The 22,220-nt window shown below is 38.8% G+C and overlaps 1 protein-coding gene across 1 annotated transcript in view; it reads left to right on the plus strand.

The window, feature by feature from the left end:
* Positions 1-22,220, plus strand: part of GLP1R (glucagon like peptide 1 receptor) — a 3,029,130-nt gene that overhangs the window by 2,525,483 nt on the left and 481,427 nt on the right. The window lies entirely within an intron of this gene.

Consider the following 22,220-nt stretch of genomic DNA (forward strand, 5'->3'; position numbering starts at 1 on the left):
TTAGAGAAAGGTTAAGGCAGGTTGAGGCCCTTAGGGAGGATTGTGATAGGGTAGGCTTCATGTGTGACTTCAATGTCTTAATGTATCCGGAAATAAATATGTGCTTTGTGGAAGAGTAGACTTTCATAAGACATTTCAAAAGGAATTGATGGAAGGCATAGGGACATTAAATTTGATTGATGTATCGGAGCACAGTAAACCAAATGGCAGAGGTTTTACCTTCTCTACAGGGGAGAGAGATATCAAGTCAATTAATTAGTATATTGGTGTACGGTGAAACTCTGGGGAAGTTGTGGATATATGCTGTTTATAGTGGGGTATCTCAGTTCACATTTTGTTAAAATTTGTTTGGCAAATATAGACTGGACGGGGGGGTAATTGTAGACAGAATCTCCACCATTGGCATATTGTGGAAGACAAACAGAAAAACAAGGACCAGCAAATAAGGCACCTGATAATAAATACTTTAATAAAAATATATAGGTTCTTATGACAGACTGGTTTCGGCTGATTTAGTACAGAGCCTTCATCAGTGTCAAGACCTCATGTGGGTGCTGAAGACGGTAATAGAAGTATTACAGGAAAATATAGAGGAGATGGAGACCATAGACTAGACAGAGTGGGATGGAGTCAAGGTAGTTTGGAGAGGCAGTTTCTTGGTGAAAAGAGTGAATATTAGAAGGACTAGAGCAGAAGTTCCCAAAGTGTGGGCCATAAGCTAATTTTGGGTGAGTCACATCTGGACAGAAGGCTTCAACATAAAAACAAATACTTCTTAACACCATGGTGGTGGTGGTGTCTTCTCCTTTAAGGAAGACCATGTGTGCATCATACACAGGCACACCAACACAGATGTAAACCCATTCAATACTCACGCAAATTATTTAAAATAACCATTCTGTTTATAGAGAAGGTAAGTGTATGTGTGCATGTGTGTGTATAATTTAAACTTGCTGTTCCATTTGTTTCTGTATGGAAGAGAAACTGTGTGTATGCGTGTATGTAATTTAAACTAGTCATTCTGTTCATATGAGAAATAGTGTGCGTGTATTGCGGTTTACTGTCGGCATTTTGAATCCACATCAGTCGACCGTTTAAATTGTCGACTCTAAATGTGAAATTTGGAATTTTGAAAAGTAAATCAAACCCAAAATGAATACATTGACAACCATTGTTCAATGTATTTGACTTAGCAGAAGGTTATGAACATTAACGTACCGTTATACTGTACAGTCAATGGTACATTAATTCTAATGTTTTGCAGCCCCCACACCCTCTGCACATTAAATATACCAACTCCAAGATCGCACTTCAAATGAGAAAATGGACTAATTCCCTGTTCCTCACTGAAACACGATTGCCCTGCACAATGTCAAACCCAAATGCTCAACTTACACTTCCAGTTCACTGTAGTGTAGTCGATCGATTTGGGTTCGACATTCTGCCGACTTGGAAACTGCAAGTCAACCATATGCAGGTTGATTGATGCAGTTTCCAAGCGTTAATAGTAAAATGTGTATTGCTGTATGAGAGAAAAGGTATGTGTGTGTGTGTGTGTGTGTGTGTGTGTGTGTGTGTGTGTGTATTGCTGTGTGAGAGAGTACATGTATGCATATCTGTGTGCTGCTGTGTGAGAGCATATAAAAGGTAGGTGTGTGTGCATGTGTGTGTGAGAGAGAGAGAGCAAAGAGAAAGTAGGTGTGTGTGTGTGTGTGTGTGTGTGTGTGTGTGTGTGTGTGTGTGTGTGTGTGTGTGTGTGTGTGTGTGTGTGTGTGTGTTTAACATACCTTTGAGCTGTCCAGATTTAGCCTAATAGTTTTGGACTGTTTCTCATAAAATGTGTGGTTTTGTGGCAAATCATAGAGGACTGAAGTCACTAAATAATGACATATATGGGTCTATATCACATAGTCGAACTGTCATAAGTTCGACTATGTAAATGTCGAACCCAGAAGTTCAAAATGCAATAACTTTGAACACTCAGAACAGTGATTTTTTTTCCCAGGGGAAAAAAAAAATCGCTGTTCCGGTACAAAACCAAAAAACACATGTACACTTCAAACTGTTCCTAATGTGGGGGCCTTCATCCCCCCACACCCCCCCAAAGTGGGGAACTGTGTCCCCCACACACCCCCACTTAAATATACGAACTCTGAGATCGCACCACAGTGGAGGAAATAGCAAAGCCATGGAAACTGCCCAAAATTCGGTGTTCCGCAGCTTCACTATTTTGACATTTCGAACTTCCCAGTTTGATGTTTCAGCATTCGGACAATTGTGCGTTTGAACTACTAATATAGACTCACATATATATATGAGTTTCAGACTTCACATCCTTCAGAAAATGCATGCTAGCCCAAATACTGTTATTCTAGCAACTTTCTCAGTTAAAAGAGCAGGATTTAAACTCTGTCCCTATTTTGGGCCATTGTATCTAGATTATTTTACGTTTTGTCCACATTTCTTGCATTAAGAGGTTGAGAGGTATGGAGGCATGGTATGTAATGCCCTAACAGCCAGTTATTTAGTGCATTTTAAGGGGGGGGATAGGGTTCTGCATTCATGAGTATGTCTTCCTTTGTATAAGATGACATGGTATGCAATGCCTTATTTGTTACATTTTAAGGTAGACAGGGGTTCTGCATTCCTGAGTGTGTCCTCCTTTGTATAAGATGCCTAGTAATTATGAACGTGTTGGTTTATCGGTCATTCCCTATTGCAATATTACCAGCGTATCAATTTTTCTGTAATGTAACGTAGGCAATTAATTCTTCAAGGGTAGCAGGCACTGCATTTGTAGTTGAAACACTGAAATGTAAAGTTGTTTCCCAGTAGCAGCCTCTTTATTAGTTAAATATCTCTTTAAATTAGAACTATTCGGATGAATTTTACTTCTGCAGAAGAGAGATTGTGCTTATTGAATGATATTGTTGGACTGCAATGACAGATGTTTGAGTGGCCTTTTATGGTTAAAATTTTCTGAAATGGGCAGTTTTGTCATTATTTGCCCATACATTTTGTTTCATTGCTTACTGGAAAAAATGTTCAAAACTACAAATGTAAAACACACAAGTGGTGTTGTATTATACAAGGTGTATAATTTAATACAATCAGGATTGTACTTAAAGAACACATGCATGAATGCATGGCCCTAAAAATGTGTGCATGGAGCCTGTGGTTTGAAAATAGCCCAAAGGTAAACTTAATTCTCCACTGGCCAGATAAGTTTTCTATGAATGTGGGTTTTCATGCCGTTTCAATGAATGTGAGTTTCAATGGCAGAGAGGTTTACTGCTCATGCTAAGTCTGTTTTCATTGTGAGACTGCATTTTTTTTTAGCAAATGGCTATCGGTATTTATGCATTTTATTTCAATATCTGTAACACTGTAGAAGAAAATAAGAAAACAGCATACACACTGATAGGTTTGAATAGTGTTCATGGTAACTGGGGAGAAATAACCAACTAATGGAATACTGCTAAGGCTGGGGAGGGGACTGCACGATGAGGTGGAGGTCTGGCTGCCCTGGGAAGGCCCACTCTATTACCCTGTCTAGGGTCCCATTTGACCATGACCCAGCTCTGCTAATAACTAGAGTATGAGAATAGTTTACATGTCCCCTTTAAATCCCCCCAAAAAACAGTCCATGGTGGCAGCATCTCCTCCTTTAAGGAGGACTGTGCTCACTTCACATGCACCCACACCGACGGGAGTAGTGGGTCACAAAAATTGCCATTTTTGAAAGTGGGTTTTGGCCCATAAAAGTTTGGGAACCACTGGGCTGGAGAATTAGGAAGGCAGCTGGAGAAGCAGGTAGTTAGGTTGTATGTAGGAAGGAGTAAAAGCGAAGTGAAAGGGAAAGGAGGTGGAAAGTGGTAGGCTACAGTTAAAGGAGTTAGACGAGTCAGAGACCCAGATGTAGCTGGCAAGGTGAAGGGCAGTTTGGTGTTATCAAGATGTTACTGTGCAAATGAAGGATCAGAGGAAGAAGGGGTGGATTCAAGGTATCAAAGATGAGTTTGTGGAAAGAAACATGTCTAATGTGGAGATGATGAAGGTGCTCACAATTTATTATGCTAGGTTATACAGAAGGGTGGGAAGAGGTATGAGTTTATTTAGCAGCTGGATATGAACAGTGCTAAGGAGGAGGAGAGCAGAAAGATTAATAGGAAGGTCAGAGTTGACAAAGTGGTGGAAGTGATACATCAACTGAAGGATGGCTGAGAAAGAGGGGTCTGATAGCTTCCCAATCAATTTCTATAACAGACTGGATATCCACATTGATGCTATTATAGCAGGAGTGATAATAATGTGACAGAGAGGGTGTGCCTCCTGGATCTTCTTCTTCTTCTTCTTTCGGCTGCTCCTGTTAGAGGTCGCCACAGCAGATCAACTGTTTCCATTTCTTCCTGTCCTCTGCATCTTGCTCTGTCACACCAACCACCTGCATGTCCTCTCTCATCACATCCATAAACCTTATCTCAGGCCTTCCTCTTTTCCTGTTACCTGGCAGCTTCATCCTTAGCAACTTTTTCCCAATATACTCAGCATCCCTCCTCAGCACATGTCCAAACCAACGTAATCTTGCCTCTCTGGCTTTGTCTCCAAACCTTCCAACCTGAGCTGACCCTCTAATATACTTATTCCTAATCCTGTCCATCCTCGTCACACCCAGTGCAAATCTTAACATCTTCAACTCTGCCACATCAAGCTCTGACTCCTGCCTTTTTGTCATTGCCACTGTCTCCAACCCATATAACATAGCTGGTCTCACTACCCTCTTGTAGACCTTCCCTTTCACTCTTACTGGTACTCGTCTGTCACAAATCACAAATCACTCCTGACACTCTTCTCCACCCACTCCATCTTGCCTGTACTCTTTTCTTCACCTCTCTTCCACACTCACCATTACTCTGAACTGTTGATCCCAAGTACTTAAATTCATTCACCTTCGCCACATCTTCTCCCTGCATCCTCACCATTCCTCTATCCTCCCTCTCATTCACACACATATATTCTGTCTTAGTCCTGCTGACCTTCATTCCTCTTCTCTCTAGAGCATATCTCCACCTCTCCAGGGTCTCCTCCACCTGTTCCCTACTCTCACTACAGATCACAATCTCATGGATACAATGGAGAAAGTAATAGTAATGGTCCTGTACAGGTTGAAGGGGGACAGGGAAAATGTGAAGAATTATAGGTCTATTTCTCTATGGATTACTGATGCAAAACCATTTGAAAAGTTGTTGACTGCAAGGCTGGAGAAAGTACTACAAGCTGGTAGGGTGTTGTTAGAGAGAGGTCATCAGTGGACCATTGGAGGATATTGCTAAATTTTATTGAATGGGAAGATAAGGAAGGGAATGATAAAGTAGGCATTGTCCTTATGAAAGTTCAGAAGGCTTTCAACAATGTTAATGGGGTTACATGAAAAGAGTGCTGAATACAGTGAAAGGAGAATGACTGTGGTTTTACAGAGTGAAAACTGTTTGCAGTGAGCTAAGGATGAAGTTACTTAAAATGGAGGATGGTCAGAGGAGGTCAAAATGGAAACATTTCCTACTGAATGTTTTCACTGGTTATCAAGTGTCCGATGCACACAATTAGAATATTTCTGGAGGAAAGGTGGCAGGAAAAAGTGTTTCTCTTTTTGAGATTGACTATACGATGCTTCCAAAGGATTCAAGGAAGAAGTTTTCAGGAATTATTAAGTTGTTTGTTGATTATGGGGTAGAATCCAGGATTCTTTGTCACCACAACAAATAAGTGGCTTTTTGATAGTGAAAGGGAACACTGTAGCACTTGAACTGCTGCAGGTGGAAGAAGGGAAGAAGTAGGGTTTGATGATGCATGGGTCAGTGCAAGTGAGAAGAACTGATATATATAGGATAGGTGGGCAGGGAGAGTTAGATGGATGCGTGGATGTGGTTCTGCCTCATGCTATATCTTTCAGTGGACATATTTAGATTAGGCCTCAGGAGATGTTATTGGAGACATTTACAGAATCTCTGACACATTTATCTGGAGTGGGAAAAGAGGGTGATTTAAGGAGGAAAGGCTGAGAGTTAAGTAAAAGTTAAGAGGTTGGGGGACCCAGATTGTCATAGGTATATAGCTGCAATAATTGCATCATAGAGGATTAGGGGTTAGAGTTTGATGAAATGGAATAGATAAAGTGAAAAGAAAGAATGAAAGGAGGATATATAGAAGTTTATGAAAGGACAGAGAAGGACTCTGACATAATGCTGCAGAACTGTTTGGAAAGAGAGCTGACTTTAGGAAGCAGTGTGGATTAAGGACATTTTGGAGGAATATGCCAAAAGAGTTACTTAGAAAGCTGCAGAGGCAGGAACATTCAGGGATGTGGACTGTTGATGATTTTGTTGGGGGAAGGTAAGGACCTACTTTCTTTTGTGTAGTTGTAGCAGGAATGTGGAATAAGCAAAGAAATGCCTCTTCTACAGGAGAGTGCTTAAAACGATTTAGAAGTTAGTAAGTGAGAGGAAAATGAGCATGTGAATGGAGTGAAGGTCAGGTGACTGTCCAAGGCAGCTGGACATGGAAGGTAAAAAGTAGAGCTGGGGAATTTATAGAGGCTTGGGAGTTAAGATGACAAATTAAGCTATGTCATGTCTGAGGAAGTATCGTTTGTTTGGGATATAGAGTAAGGAGAAGAGGTTATAAAGGAAGAGGACTGGAAATGGTAGGGGTGCTGATGGTACCAGAGGAAAATGTATGCGGCGACATACTGCTTAGGAGGTGAAAGACACTGTTGAAATATTTAAAGGGGGATGGGAGGCTAAGGCAAATTGTTGGAGATGTGGGGTGGAAAATGGGAACCATTTGCATATGTGGTGGAAGTGAACAGAGGTATGAACCATCTAATACCCAGTAAGGTGAGTTTGGAACAGTATTTTTGGCAACCATATTCCCAGTGGGTGGGAATTTTGTTTGGGGGTGGAATTTGGAAGAGACATTAGAGTTGCAGTTTGCAGGAGGTGAGGTGTAAAGGGTGCTTGCTAGAGAAAGGTCTGGAGACTGAAGGGTCTAGTATATACAGAGCAGGGACCTGCTGGTAGATGAGGACGATACAGGAGAGGAAAGACAGACTGGGTCCAAAGGTGGAGAATACTGCAGGTGAGTGGGGATGAGAGGAAGAATTAGCAAGTCTAGAGAAAGGATTATTATATTTAAGTATAGTGGGTGGGTTGAAAATTGTAAAAAGCATTGAATAATGAATATTGCTTATCGGTTCCCTTGGAATTTTTAATATCAATCCATTTCGTTACTAGTTGTCCACTTTCAAAAATCTTGACATACTTATCAATAAAAGTGTAACCCGTAGATATTACCAGATTAACAGTATATCCTGTGCAAAGCTAGTCTGATGCTTTATGTGTGGGGGTGAGGTACTTCATCTTGTCAACTCAGTAAATTTAATGCATATTTGAAATTGGCCTCAATCCATGTAGCATATCAGAATCATGTCTAGTTTCCCTTAGGATGCAGTGAATACCAAACCTTGTTTGATATTAAAAGTATGTCTTTATCAAGTACAATACCTGTATAACTTAGACTACATATTGGGATTACGCAAACTGGTGACTGAAATAGAAGGAGTAATAAAACTGTGACATCATCACGTTAGGATGTTGAATTAAGAGGGGTGTAATGAATGGTCCATAGTTACATATGAGAGGAATTTGGAATGAGTTGAGTATTGCTACAGACTATATTGTTTTTCTGTATATAAATGTGTTGTGTCTTTCGGCTTTTCCCAGTTAGAGGTCGCCACAGCGGAACTCCGGTCCGCTAATGATTGGCAGTAGATATTTACATGCCAAGTTGCATGCCCTGACCACAACCTTCAATGAAGGTACGCCCATTCATGCATGTCTCCACACAGAAGACGCTCTAGCTGAGAATCGAACAGGACAACGTCTTACTGTGAGGCGACAAATGTACTAGGTCTATATGTATGTGCCTTGTGTGTGGAATAAGGATTATTCTGTACTATGTTTTTGTATTTCTTCTGGAACATTGTTTTATTTGTGTCTATAATCATACATCATAATAATAAAAGAATGAAGAAAACAACTTACATTCTGCTGGATACTTTTAGTTTGCTTTGCAGTTCTACCTTTTCAACTTTCAAATACATTTTTTTAGAAATGTATTTCTTAAAAATGAGGAGTGACACAGGCAGGTCTAAAATGTTGGACATTAAAAATTTTAACTCCCTATAAGTTCAGAAAGGATAATGCTAAATATCTGCATCTACTTGTAAATCAGTAGTTAAAATTTTGCTTTAGGCTTGAACCATGTTCATTTTTGGTTTGTGAGTGTGAGTGTGTGTATGAGAGAGAGTGCACACATTTCAGAAAGGTAACCTTGGCGAACAAGGAAAACACAGGCTTTTCTTGGGTGTAGGAAAGGCTCAGTGTGACATTCTGAAAAACCTTACGATAAAGCTTAAAGTTAAAATATTCATTTTCTAACCAACATGTCAGTGCTTACACGACTTCTGGCCAGCTACTCTGGGTCTTAATTCAAATTAGTGTTAGCATGCTTTCTGTAATAATACAATGTTATGATGATAACTGAATGTGTTTGTATCAATGTTTCAGATTATATTTTAAGGAGAGAGAGAGCTCAAGCTGTGTAATATGCTTCTTTAAGATTATTTAAGACAGAAGAAATGTAATTTTAATGTGTATATTGGTGCCTAATCTTGAGTTTTGTTGCATGGTCTTTACTTTTAAGATATTTAAAATAAAGATTGTTATTAATGTGGGCTGTACAGAGAACATCCACTTGATCAGTGACAGGGCCTCCAGTGGTAAGAAGATGTAAAATCTTGGAAATGTCAAGCTTCCATTTTGAATGAGATATGTAATTAAATCTTTAGTCCTGTAAAGTATAAAAGCACAGTGATGTGTTCATTTGAGATATTGCCTGAAACTGTGACACTGAGCTCTTTGATATGCATGCATCATGAAGAATGCTTTGTTTTTATGCTTAAATGAATTAGTATCAGAAGGGATGAGCACTAATTTGGTAGAACTGGGCTATGTTTTATATTAATGCACATTTTGCACATTTGTAAACATCTTCATCGTACAATAGTCGACAGTTTTATAACCATTGTCTTTATCATTAATCCCCTTTTTGAAAGTATTTCCATTGCCCCCCTCCTCAAATTAAGAGCTGCAAAATTATAGATCCCAAACAGGAATCTAATGTTCTCCCTTTACTTATTTATTAAGTTATTAACTAATTTCCATGTCAGGATTGCTATCTCAGCCTGTATTTTAGCAATATATTTTTCAACATAAGATGATGAACTACACTGACGTCATGAAACTGAAAGAATTTTTTAAGTGTTTTTAGAATGTTTTTAAAGTATTTGCATCTTCCATTTTGCTATTTTGCATGTTATTCATTTATTTATTTAACATGAAGATTTTAAACATTTTTATTAACATGGATAGCTGCTTATTACTGTATTGCTCTGGATTTTGTAAGCATGATTACAATAGTTAGTTCATATAAGTTCTGGGGTCAGAGAAATTCCGAGGAAGCATACATTCTCTATAATAGAAAATGGTAGTTCAACTTTGTTCCACAAGATGGCATTGTATTAAAGTTTTTTTAGAAAAGGTTTTAAAAGATTTTAGAGAATTTAAAGTTTAAATTAAAGTAATAAAAGTGACTGTATCATAGAGTTTGCAAACTTTTAGACAACTGGTATGATATTTGATTGTTATTAGTACAGTTAGGTCAATAGTACATTTTATGCAAGAAATAAGGCATTTAGAATGTGCCTTTAAAAGTTTTCATGACATCATTTTCAATTATGCCTCATTTACTATGCAGCATGAGATTGGTGGTTTTAAATGTTAATTGATGTATATATATGCACTGATGTAGTTACCAGCTCACATCTGAGGAAGTTTTTGAAACGAAAACGTACTTGCATTTGGAGCGTTAGTGTGATTTCAGTGTTTTTTCCTGTGAAGCGAATGCTTGGATTAAACTATTTTACAGCTGAAAAGCTTTGTTCCTTGGCATTTTTATCCTGTGGATTTCTCTGGACTGCACTGTTAAATCAACAACTACAAGGCTTGACTAAGTCGTCCTGTCCGTAAGCTTCATTATGTTTTCTTCCAGGGTCTTGGCATATGTTTTTTTAGTTACTTTTTTGACCTGTTGGCAGTTTTTGGTGATCGCCTTTTTCCCATTCCTACATGTAGTTAGAGTGTTGTGTCAACTATTGCTAAATCACTCAATTCAGAGCCACATTCCAACCTTCTTTGACAGTCAGTACTATTGCAGGCTTTCTCTCGCACAGTCCATCTACCTCTTGGCCAGATATGCTCATCTCCTCTTGACTTCTTTCTGTTTCTTACAAATTTTCTTTACCAAGTTGTTTTCTGCTTTCCTGCATGTTTGAACAAACTACCGTATTCTGTTCTCCTTCAACTTTCTCTGTTTTTTTTTTTTCAATTTCTCCAAAGCTATCTGGTTACTGATACAATAAGAATGGACCCCATTCCTAACTCAGAGTATAATTAACGTTCATGAAATTAGTATTGTTTCAGTCTTTGATGTTAGGCAAAAGTGCTCTTCACAGCACCCGCAATGTGCTCAGAACTGACTCCTCCTGCAATTCATATGGAGTTACATGTATTGGTGGCATATTTAAATCTGACTGTAGATTTTTTTTTATTAAGCCCATTGATCCTACTACTATTGGACCTGTGTGGGTATCTTTCCTCCACATTGCTGTCATTTCTGCCTGCAAATCCTGGCATTTTATGACTTTGAGTCTCTGTTTATGTGAGTCACTTATCTCTAGGTGTAGCAATTTCAATGATCAATGCTATTTTTGCCATTTTTTAATGACTACATATGTCTGGTTTTCAAACGTCTATTTTTTCAAATGTTGGTAATAGGTCATCCCATGTAAAAGGTTTTGTGATTCATATTTGCAATGCTTCTCATTTACTTCTATATTGTAGTGTTTGTACAATCCTGAGTTCAACAGTCTTGCCGCATTACTGTGCCTTTCAATGTACAGCCCCTCTGCAATGAATGTATCGTACCTAGCAGCGAGGTATGTAACTGTTTCCAATTCTTTTTTACAGATCCTACATTTGTTTGTTTCTCCCACATGTTCAGTGGACTTTGTAAAAAAAAAAAAAAAACATGTATTTAGTCTACTATCCTAGGCTGCCATTATTAACCTTTCATCCTTTGATTTCAACTCACTTGTCCTTAACTATTCTGCAATAAATCCTGATCAACATGAGGTTGTTCCAGGAGATCTTGCTACCATATTTATGGCTTTTCCACATTTCTTTCCTTTTCGTCTGATCCTTCTCTTATATTCTTTCTTTTATTTTTTTTAGCACATTTAATTGCTGCCTGATGTTTTCTACTTTTGGTATGATTTCCATTCCCACTTGACACCAGAATGCTTCTGCTAAACTAAGCAGAGAGGTCATCTTAGACTTCATCATCTCATGTTTTAAAATGTCCTCTATGTTTGGATATGAAGAGGTCCCCAGATATGCTTGCAGGTCCATGACTGCATATCTATATATGTAATCAATTTTGAGGAGACCCATACCTCTTTCACAGCATGGAATGCTAAATCTTGGTATATACTGATTTTCATGTATCATTTGATAAGCTTGAAGCATTTTTCTTGTTTTTCTGTCAACTGATCCAATACCTTTTGGGGCCAGTCAATCACACCAAAACTGTAAGTTAGGATAGGGAGAATAAATTGGTTTATAGGTTGGATTTTATTCCTAGATGTCAAGGCTGTTTTCAGTATTAGTTTTAGGGTGGTATTCATAGCTGTTTGTGCAAATGCGATAGGGGTATTCCTGATGCTTACGAGTGAGCATAGCAAAGATGCGATTCATAGAGGCCATTTATGCTAATGAGCAAGATCTAAAAAAATAATGATATGCAAATGAAGTGTTGTAAAGCATAGCATGCTTAGAAGGCAGTTTTGCAATTCATAATCTAACATCTCTGTGGTACGCACATCAATTGTTAAATGCAGTACTTTACCTTTGATATTGGAGTTGCTGTCCATGAACTTGTTTAACCAAGTATGTACAAGTACTTTCCTGACCCACTAATGAATTATTTTCCCCAGCAGCCTCTTCATTAGTGTGTATTAAGTATCTATGTGCAAGCACTAAAATGTCACAATAAATTATTTTGCTCAGTGATCACTTCAGCAGTCTGACCATGTATGCACAAGCACTTCGCTGACACACAAATGCATTATCTTTTCCAGCATCCCCTTCAGTAACATTTTGTAGTATGTACAAGCACCAAACTGAAACATTCACCCAAGTGACCCCTTCAATAATATCTCCAGGTCTGCACAAGTACTAAAATAAACATTTCACCCAAGTGACCCCTTATGTGATATCGCCAGGTATGCGCAAGCACAAAAATTAATAGTTCACCCAAGTGACCCCTTCAGTAATATGCACAAGCACTGAAATAAAACATTTTGCCTAGGCAACGTCTTCACTAATATTGCCAGTTATGCACAATTTATGTATTTAGTTATTTATTTATTACATTTGTTTACCGGGAAAGTCAACTGGGCTGATGAGAGCCCATTTTCAGTGTAGGCCCGGGGAGAAAAGCTCCAGTAGGGTAATACAATAAGGAAAACTACTTTACATTCTAGAGGTAACCATCATGAGGTGGTTACTATGTTTACAAATGTTACTACAAAAATATACATAAATGATACCAGCAATGAGGTACATTTTACACAGAAAAACTGTTTTTACATAGAAACTCTGCATAACAGTACAGAGGTGGCTACCACAAGGTAGTTACAGTGTGTACAGTGGAGTCTACCATGCAATAAATCAGAGGAGGTACAGCTTACAACTATAATGCTACTATACAACCTAGCTGCTATAAAATGTAGTAATAAGATTATGCAACAGGACAGAAAAGTGAGTTTAGAGGCAGCAAAGATCATAAGTTAATTACGAAGAGAGCAGTACAGGGAGTGCTAATAAAGGAGAGAGGGTTAAGTGACAGCGTTATAGAGGGTACTGCAGTTGAAAATCCAATTGGAAAGAAGGTGATTTTGGAGGGCAGATTTGAATTTGAAGGGGTGTTGTTCAGAGCATACAGAAGAGGGGGAGATCATTCCAGTGCCTTGCCATAGTCCAAGAATACAGAAGTTTACCAGCTGGAAGGTTTGGTTTATAGACTTGAAGTAAGTTTTGATTTTCTGAGCGTAGTGACCTAGTGGGGGAGTAAGGGGTAAATAAGGAGTTGAGTGCAGGGCAGTCTTGTGGTTTGTATCTTAGTCTATGAGAAGTAGTTAGTTGGAGATGTAGCAAGAATTGTGGGAATTCGAGCCAGTGGAGATGCCTTAAGGCTACACAATGATGGGTCAAATAATGACAGTTAGAAGCAAATTTGGCGATTTTGTTCTAACAGGATTCTAACTTCAGTTTTAAAGAGGACTGCAGGTTAGATAGTAGAGGAGCACCATAGGTTAGAGAAGGAAGCAGATAAGAGAAGGCAAGGGCTTGTTTAGTAGCAGGGGAGAGGAATTTATTGTGTCTGTATAGGAGGCCAAGCTTTTTGTGGGTTTTAGAAATGTTGGATTGGATATAAAGATCAAATTTTAGTGTGCTGTCAATTATAATCCCTAATAGTTTGGTACTGGTGACGAGTTCCATCTTTATGGAGTTCAATGAGAGAATGTTAAAGTCTTGGACATTGATAGAAGTATTCTTTTTAGGGATCAAAACATAAGTTTTGTTTTTTTGACATTTAAGGACAGGTGGTTTTGGTGAAGCTAAGATTCAACGGTAGAGAAAGCTGTTTGCGTCATTTGTTGTAGGATGGTGGGGTTAGGGGCAGAACAAACTATGGTCGAGTCATCAGCATATTGAACTAGGGAGGAGTTGGTAAGGCTTGGTGTAAATTATTAATTAAAATATTAAATAGGAGGGGGCTACGAATTGAGCCTTGGGGGATGCCGGTAAGGTTGTGGAGGTATGGAGAGATTGAGTGCTGCCATTTTACGGAGTGCTGTCTAGAATGTAGATAACTTTCAAACCATGCAAGGGATGAAGAAGACAGCCCTATAGAGGAGAGTTGAGAAAGAAGGATGGAATGGGATATGGTATCAAAAGCCTTTGACAGATCTAGAAAAAGGGTGGATGCTATATGGCCAGATCACAGATTTTGTTAATGATATCTATGAAGGATAGGAGAGCAGTAGAAGTACTGTGGCCAGAATGGAATCCATGTTGTGTAGGAGACAGAATCTTGTTATTTAACAGGTAGTTAACTAGTTGTTTTTGGATACATTTTTCGAGAATTTTGGATATAGGGGAAAGAAGAGCAATAGGTCAGAAATTCGAGATGTCAGAGGAGAGACCTCCTTTGTGGAGGGGTAGGATAATGGCTTTTTTCATTAAAGATGGACCATAAGATTCTTGGATTGACCCGTTGATTAGGATGCTAATTGGATAAGCTACTGAATCAGCGGCAGTTCTGAGGAATTTGGCAGGAATGTTATCAGCTGAGTTACAGCAAGGTTTTAGCTTTAGTAAGAGTTTTTTATATATGAAGTAGAAATAGAGGAAAGGTTAAATTCTGCATGGGTAGGACATTTTTCTTGATGTTGAGTAGATGATGTTGGGAATGTGCTATGCTGAGGAAGGTCTGAGGAGGAGGATGAGTTATGGTTAGGATTACTAGGAAGGAGGGAAGAAAATGAAGCAGTAAGATTTGCTATTGTATCAATGAAATATGAGTTGAATTTGGAGACAATAAGGTTGGGTGTCATGTTGGGGAACGGGCAAGGGTTGGTTTTAGTACCAGGGTTTGCACTAAAATAAACATTTCACCCAAGCAACCTCTTCAGTAACATGCCCTGGTATATGCACAAGCACTGAAATAAACCATTCACCCAAGTGACCCCTTAAATAAAAGGTCAAGGTATGCACAAGCATCAAAATAAAACATTTACCCAAATGACCTCCTTCAGTCAAAATGTCCAGGTATGATGAAGCGCCATCTCAGCTCCCCTCGCATCTCTGTATTTGACTGAAACCAAATGAGTTCATTATAGATTTATGTTTATTAATCAAACTCATGTGCATACATGTAAACCCCATTAACAGTGTAGCAGCTGTCCCCCTATTGGTTCTGCGTAAATCATGTTATGCAGTCCTGATAGGAGGATGTGTTCACAAAAAAGTCCTTTACATTTTTGTAGTCATCCTGGCAGTCTGGGATTTCCAAACCTTGTAGCACCACTCTTGATGGATCACCTCTATGAATATGCGTAGCCCCGTACTATGAATACCACCCTTAGTCTTCTGAAGTATTCCTTACTGAGTTTAATTTGCATTTATTCATGTTTTATTATCAATCCTTTTTCAATTTCCAAATATTCATACACTCCTTCCTGCTCAAGTTCCTTTATATCACATTCCTGCCACAGACTGATAATTTCTCAGTGCTGCAACTTTCCTGCTTTAGACATTGCTTTTGCACATTTCTTAAGTTTTAATTGTAGCTAATTTGGTGTCTACTCTGATGTCCTAATTTACTCATCTGATCCACAATGTACATCCATCTAAGGCACTTCATCTCCATTACCTCAAGCTTCCTCAGCTGCATTTTCTTCACTGCCCATATTTCTATGCCATACAGAAGCACTGGTCATACCACTGTTTTCTACAACTTACTGTTCAGCTTTTCTCCATTCTTCTGTCATACACGTCTGCCTGACGTTTTATGCCAGCTGGCTGCAGCACCTCTGATTTTAGTTTTGACTTCCTTATTCAGGCTTCCCTTCTCCTCAGGATCACCCCCATGATTCTTCAAGCTGTTAAACTGTTCTACTATTTTCCTGTTTTCTCAGTTTTTAACTTCTGATTTTTACCATTTACTGTCATGATGACTATCTTGTCATTGCACAGTTTCATACCACACACCATCACATTTGCATTCCAGTCTGCTATAATTTGCTGAAGTTCCTGTTCAGAGTTTTCTTTTAATGCCACATCATCTACATACAGAAGCTTTGTTTATTTGTTCCCTCCAACCTGTTTTCTAATGTTGTGCATCACGTGTATGAGCAGCAGTGAGCTCAGAGCTCTATCATGGTACACTCTCACTGGAAGTCCCCCTGTGTAGGTGAACACTGTTTGTACTTGAGTAATTGGGTCCTTGTACATAGCCTGCACTAATTCTAACAATGGAACTTCAAACCACCGCAGTACTGCCCAAGTCAGCTTTATTGGGACCTTGTCATCTGCTTTCTCCAAGTCTAGGAATGCCCAGTTGGATTCTTTCCTCATCTCTACTTTCTTCTCAACGGTCTGTCTCACTGCAAACATCGGGTCAGTTGTTCTGCATCCTGATCTGAATCTGAACTGATAATTTTCCATCTTACTTTCTACTTCTCTGCATATCCATTTATCAGTCACCCTCTCTAGAAATTTCATGCAGTGTGATAAGAGTTTGATGCCTCTGTACTGCCCACATTTGTGAATGTTCTCTTTATTCTTGTACACTGTCATCAGTATACTTATTCTCCAGTCATCTGGGATACGACTGTCTCTCCATACTGCTATTAGTACCCTCAGGAGTCATTTCTCCTCTATCTCACCCCGCATATTTATCATATCTGCTGTGACCTCATCTGAGCCTGCTGCTTTCCCTGACTTTATCTTCCTTAGTGCTATCCTTACTTCTTCTAGGGTGAGCTCCTCTTCTTTTCTGATTGTAGGCTGTGTCTGGGGCAGTACAGCTCCTATGGGGTTTTCTTTATTCAGAAGCTGCTGGAAGTACTCCTGCCATCTGCCTTTAATGTCCTTTGGACTGGTGAGCAGGTTGTTGCTGGCATCCCTTATGAAAGGTGTCTGACTATCTTTTTTATCTTTCTGTCTTTGTCTTGCAACCTAATATAGTTTCTTTGTGCCACCTACTGAGTCACTTTGTAGAAGCTGGTAAAGTGTCTCCAATGCCCTGTTCTTTGCTATTGCAGCTCTTTTCATATCTTCTTTGTTAGCCAACCAGCATTCCTTCCTAGCCTGGTCTAACTTTTTTATCTCCAACTTTTTCCTGCAGTCCTTGTTTCTTTTGATTACTTCCTGGACTTTTGCATTCCACCACCGGCTTTCCTTATATATCCTATTTCCATACCTGGCTCAGTTATATACCTGTTCTGTAGTCCTCAGACATGTTGTTTTGAGGCACTGCCATTCTTCTTTAACTCCACCTATTTTCTCCTCTTCTTTCGGTAATATAGCCCTGTGTGATTCCTTGAACTGTTGAGCTTTCTCTCCAGTCAACTTCAAGGTCTTCAGCCTGGTCTCTGTTAACCTTAGAGCCTTCTCTGACTGTTACTTGCAGATGACTGTGGCAACATCATGACTGCCGGCAGTGTGTATAATATACTTATACAAATTTAGTAGTACAGCAGCTACCTCCCATGCTTGGTCTCTCATAACTCTAAGGTCATAATTGGTGGACATAGTGTCTCCTGGTGCAGGATATGTCTCTGAATTGCTCTGCCATGTTGTTTACCCTCATTTGCATTTGTGTTGTCATTGTAATACTGTTGCTCATTACCATGTCATTATGCCATCATTTCCATACTGTGTAGACTGTAGAATTTCTCATATGTTCATGTGATATTAAATTAACTGTACCCTGTGTGTGGCTGCTGCCTCATGCAGAATCACTTACCATGAAGTGACAACTGTTTTTGAATCCCAGGGTGAATTTTCTGAGCACTGACTGAAAACCATATGTTGTCAGTATGAGATTATCTGCCAGTGGTATAGTTACTATTATATGTTTTAGAGGCTCCCCTTTATAATCTCAAAATACTGAAATCTCGAATTTCAGTATCTCAAGACCATAAAGGCAAATTTTTAAAATAGCGAGAGTGCATAATCGCAAATTCAAATATCTTGAATTTGTGGTTATGGCTTTACTCTACATTACATACTGTGATTTGTGTGGATGGTGTCCAGTAGAGTGTGTGGATTTAAGTGCAATTTAAGGTGAGTGAGTATTTTGTAAGGGTTTTGGGTGGGAGTTTGGATGCATGTGAGTGTGTTTGTAAGTTGTACTTGTGGATTAGGGTAGGCAGGTGAAAGTATGGTGTGTCTGTGTGTGTGTCTGTGTGTGTGTGTGTGTGTGTGTGTGTTTGTGTGTGTGTGGGACTGTAGAATTTCTGGGTGCGAGTTTGCTGTCTTTTTCTATTTGTATGATCTCAGAGTTAGTATATATTAAGTAGGGGTGTGGGGGGTGCAGGGGGGCTTGCCCACCTGCTTATAAGTAGTTTAGGTGTGTTGATGTGTGTTATTGTGTCTGTGTATGTTTTGTTGTTTGATTTGTTGTAGTGTGGGTAGGATGGTGTATGTGTTGTGTGGTGTATGGTGTGTTAATGTTCGGGATTTTGTGTTTGGGGTTTCGGGATTTTGAGCGTTCGCCTTTATGGTTTCGAGATACTAAAATTTGAGATTTCAGTATTTTGAGATTATAAAGGGGAACCGTTTTAGAGTAATGAGTATGTGTGCATTGTGAACTGTAGCTGAGCTGCAGTGAAAATAACAAAAAACATTCTTCCTGGTAAGAATGATTCTAATTTGTAAAAGGAAGTAGACTGTGGGAAAAATCATTTAGAGCTGAAAAGTATTTCTTGCAAATATTTTGCTTTCATATTGTAAGTATACATTTGAATCTCTCTCTTTAATTTCTCCAAGTCTTTTGGGTATCTAATACCACGACTGGAATGGACCCCATTCCTAAGTCAAAGTATGATCAAGGTTTACGAAATTAGTATTGTTTCAATTGTTGATGTTAAACAAAAGTGCTCTTCGCAGTACCTGAAATGTGCCCAGAACTGACTCCTTCTGAAATTCATATGGAGTTACATGTATCAGTAGTATATCTAAACATGACTGTAAATTCTTTTTTATAAACCAGTGTAAGAAACTTCTCTGTGTAGAAGATTTTTAGTCCATATATCTCTAGTTAATCACTGTATATTAATCAGATCAGACAAAAGTAGTAGAAGTAGCAAACTTAAACTCGTCTTAAGTAAAGAAACAAATGATCTGATCTGATTTCATCTACTACTTTTGTCTGATCTGATTAATATACAGTGATTAACTAGAGATATATGGACTGAAAATCTTCCAAACAGGGACGTTTCTTACACTGTTTTGTTTTTGGACCCACTACACTTGTTTAGTGGGTTGTTTTGAGACTTCGGGGATACCACAGAGATTACTTGTTTTTTTTAATTCTTTTTTATGATATCCTTTGCTTCTACTACTATTGGAAGTGTTGGGGTATCCTTCTTCCACACTCCTCTCATTTCTGTCTGCAAATCCTGCTATTTTATGACTTTGTGTCTCTCTGTAAGTAAGACACTGTAATCACTGTATGTATCAATTTCAATGATCCATGTTACTTTTGTTCTTCTTTTCATGGACTACTATCTATGATTCTCTTACATCTATTTTTGAACTGTTGGTAATGGATGATCCCATGTATTATAAACTTCATCATTTTCTATAATGCTTTGTGGTTCATGTTTCCAATGCTTCTGTGATATAGGGAAATATTGCCAGCCCAGCTATTTGGAATTTTGTAAATAATTATGTAATTTGTGAATATTGATATGATTTATACAGAACTGTATGCTATGTACTGAGCTATAATTTATCCATAGTGTACCCTGCTACAACATAGAAGATTAACCTGCAAAACCTAGGACTAGTTGAGGTTAAATTAGTTTATAGTGGGGCCATAAACAAAACATGTTTTCTCTCAGATTCAGTTCAGTAGTAGACACAATGTCTAGAGCTAGAAGTTTTTGTATTGTCTTGAAAGAAAATAATTACTAGGTTTCCAATGTAAAAGCGTGTTATTGTTTTACGACTTCCAAGATCTGAAAACATCTGAGAGATATGTATTTTTAACACAGAAATGTTAAATTCTGTTAGTTTCTGTTTTAGCCTGGGAACTGAAGTCAGGTGACAAAAAGTAATATCATCCAAGCTAACCCATCAGTAAAATGTGTTATTAATTTAAGAAATCTATCAGACAGAGACTGGGCATTTTGTGTTTTGTCTTGGACCTAGCAAGAACATCCACTCATCATCACCATCTGCACTTGCCTTGCTCTGTAAGTACGTTTCTAGGGCATAACAACTCATTTTAGATATAGTTAGGAATATAGTAAAGATTAGTTTAGATGTTTTCTGTATTTATGTGAGACTGTCCTGCATTGTTGCTTTAAATATTTCCTGTGATTTTGAACTTTGAAGTTACTGTGGTGAGTTACTGAGTATTGTCTTGTTCTTTTACTATTTATTATTAAATATATTTAAACCTATCTTTGTGGCTGATATTTGTGAGACATATTTAAGCTCTTACAGTACTGGCATATCTACTTGGTGACACTGTACAGGCCACTCCGATAGCCTTGCTTGGTCAGACTACCATTTGGAGTAATAGTAACATTACACAGTAGGATTGGACACCCATTGTAAGGGCCTTATAGTAGCTGATAAGTAGGGGTTCTGGTGACAGTCTGGGCAGAAGGGGGCATAGCTAGTAAACCTGTGTCAGAATTACCCAGGTGTGTGTGTGTGTGTGTGTGTGTGTGTGTGTGTGTGTGTGTGTGTGTGTGTGTGTGTGTGTGTGTGTGTCTCTGTGTAAAACAAATCTCAAAGTGTGTGTGTGTCAGCTACTTGGGCAGGGATATGAAGCACTGGTTGGACAGAGAGAATGTTAGAGGACTTGGCTTGGAACCCTGGCTAAGGTCTCAACTCTATAGCTGTGCCAGTGGGGAGTTTTATTGAGGATGTGGGGAAAGAGGCAGAAACAAGCCCCAGACTGACTGTGGTTTCTGTGTGCTCTTAAGGGAAATTGCACTTTACTGTGTGTGTACTTGTCATCCTCTCATTGTGTACATTCCCCACTGTTGCCAGTGGTGTGGACTGAGGCTCCTTGATTACTGGGCCAGTTCAGGGCATCACATATTAATTGGTTGACAGTGGTGAAATAGCTACAACACATATTAATTGGCTTGCAGTGGTGTGGATATTGAATGCCTTTAGCCTATGTACTGTGGTCACTGAAGGTGTTTATACTCTCAATCAGCCAAACCATGAACATTCAGAGTTTCACATCACAATTGTTTTATTTATTTATTTATTTGTTTGTTGTTAGCTTAGTTAGTCAGGGAGACCAGGCAAGCATGTCAGCAGAGGAGTATGACAAGCTGACAAAGAGCCAGTTGGCTGAGATGTGTCAGGCTAAAGGACTGATGCATGCCAACCTAACTAAGGCAAAAATTATTGTAGCTTTGAGCACAGCTGCATCACAGACCAGTGATCAGGAGGACAACCAGGCTGGCCTTGAAATTGTACAACTCTCAGAAAATGGACAGCTCAAACTTTTCACAGAGGATTTAAAAATCCATCTGGCGTTAAAGAAACTTGAGCTGGAGGCCAAGTGTTTGAAAATAGACGCAGCAGAGAGACTGAAACATCTAGAGGCTGAGGAAAATGAGAAACTGAGATATCTTGAGGCTGAGGAAAATGAGAAACTGAGATGTCTAGAAGATGAAGAGAAGGAGAGGCAGAGGCACCATGAAAAGAGATGCTGACTCTTCGCCAGAGTCATGGAGGTAATTGGGCAGGGAGTAACAGAACCCCAGAAGCAACAAAGGTCAGTAAATTTCTTCCAGAATTTGCAGAGGGGGATATTTTTAATAGTTTCATTCATATGTTTGAGAGGGTATGTAAACAGTATAATGTTGACCAAGGGCTCTGGGTACAGTTCCTGATGCCCATACTCCATGGTAAATCTGTAACTGCTATTTCGAAATTGTCTAATACTGATTGTTTAAATTATAATATTGTAAAGAACTGTCTTTTAGAATGCTTTAAGTTAACACCAAAGCTTATAGGAAAAATTTTCATGAGCATAGACACAAGGCAGATGAAAGTGTGTGTAAATATGTTGCTGAACTAAGCACTTATTTTCATAGGTGGGTGAGTAGATATCAGGTCACAACTTTTGAAGATCTGGTAGACCTTTTGGTGAGGGAACAAGCACTTAACACTTTTCCTGAGGACATGAGAATCTGTTTAGTTGATAGACAATGCAGT

This window comes from Protopterus annectens, chromosome 1.part1 (genome assembly GCF_019279795.1).
Source record: "Protopterus annectens isolate FY-2018-M chromosome 1.part1, PAN1.0, whole genome shotgun sequence".
Taxonomy (NCBI): domain Eukaryota; kingdom Metazoa; phylum Chordata; order Ceratodontiformes; family Protopteridae; genus Protopterus; species Protopterus annectens.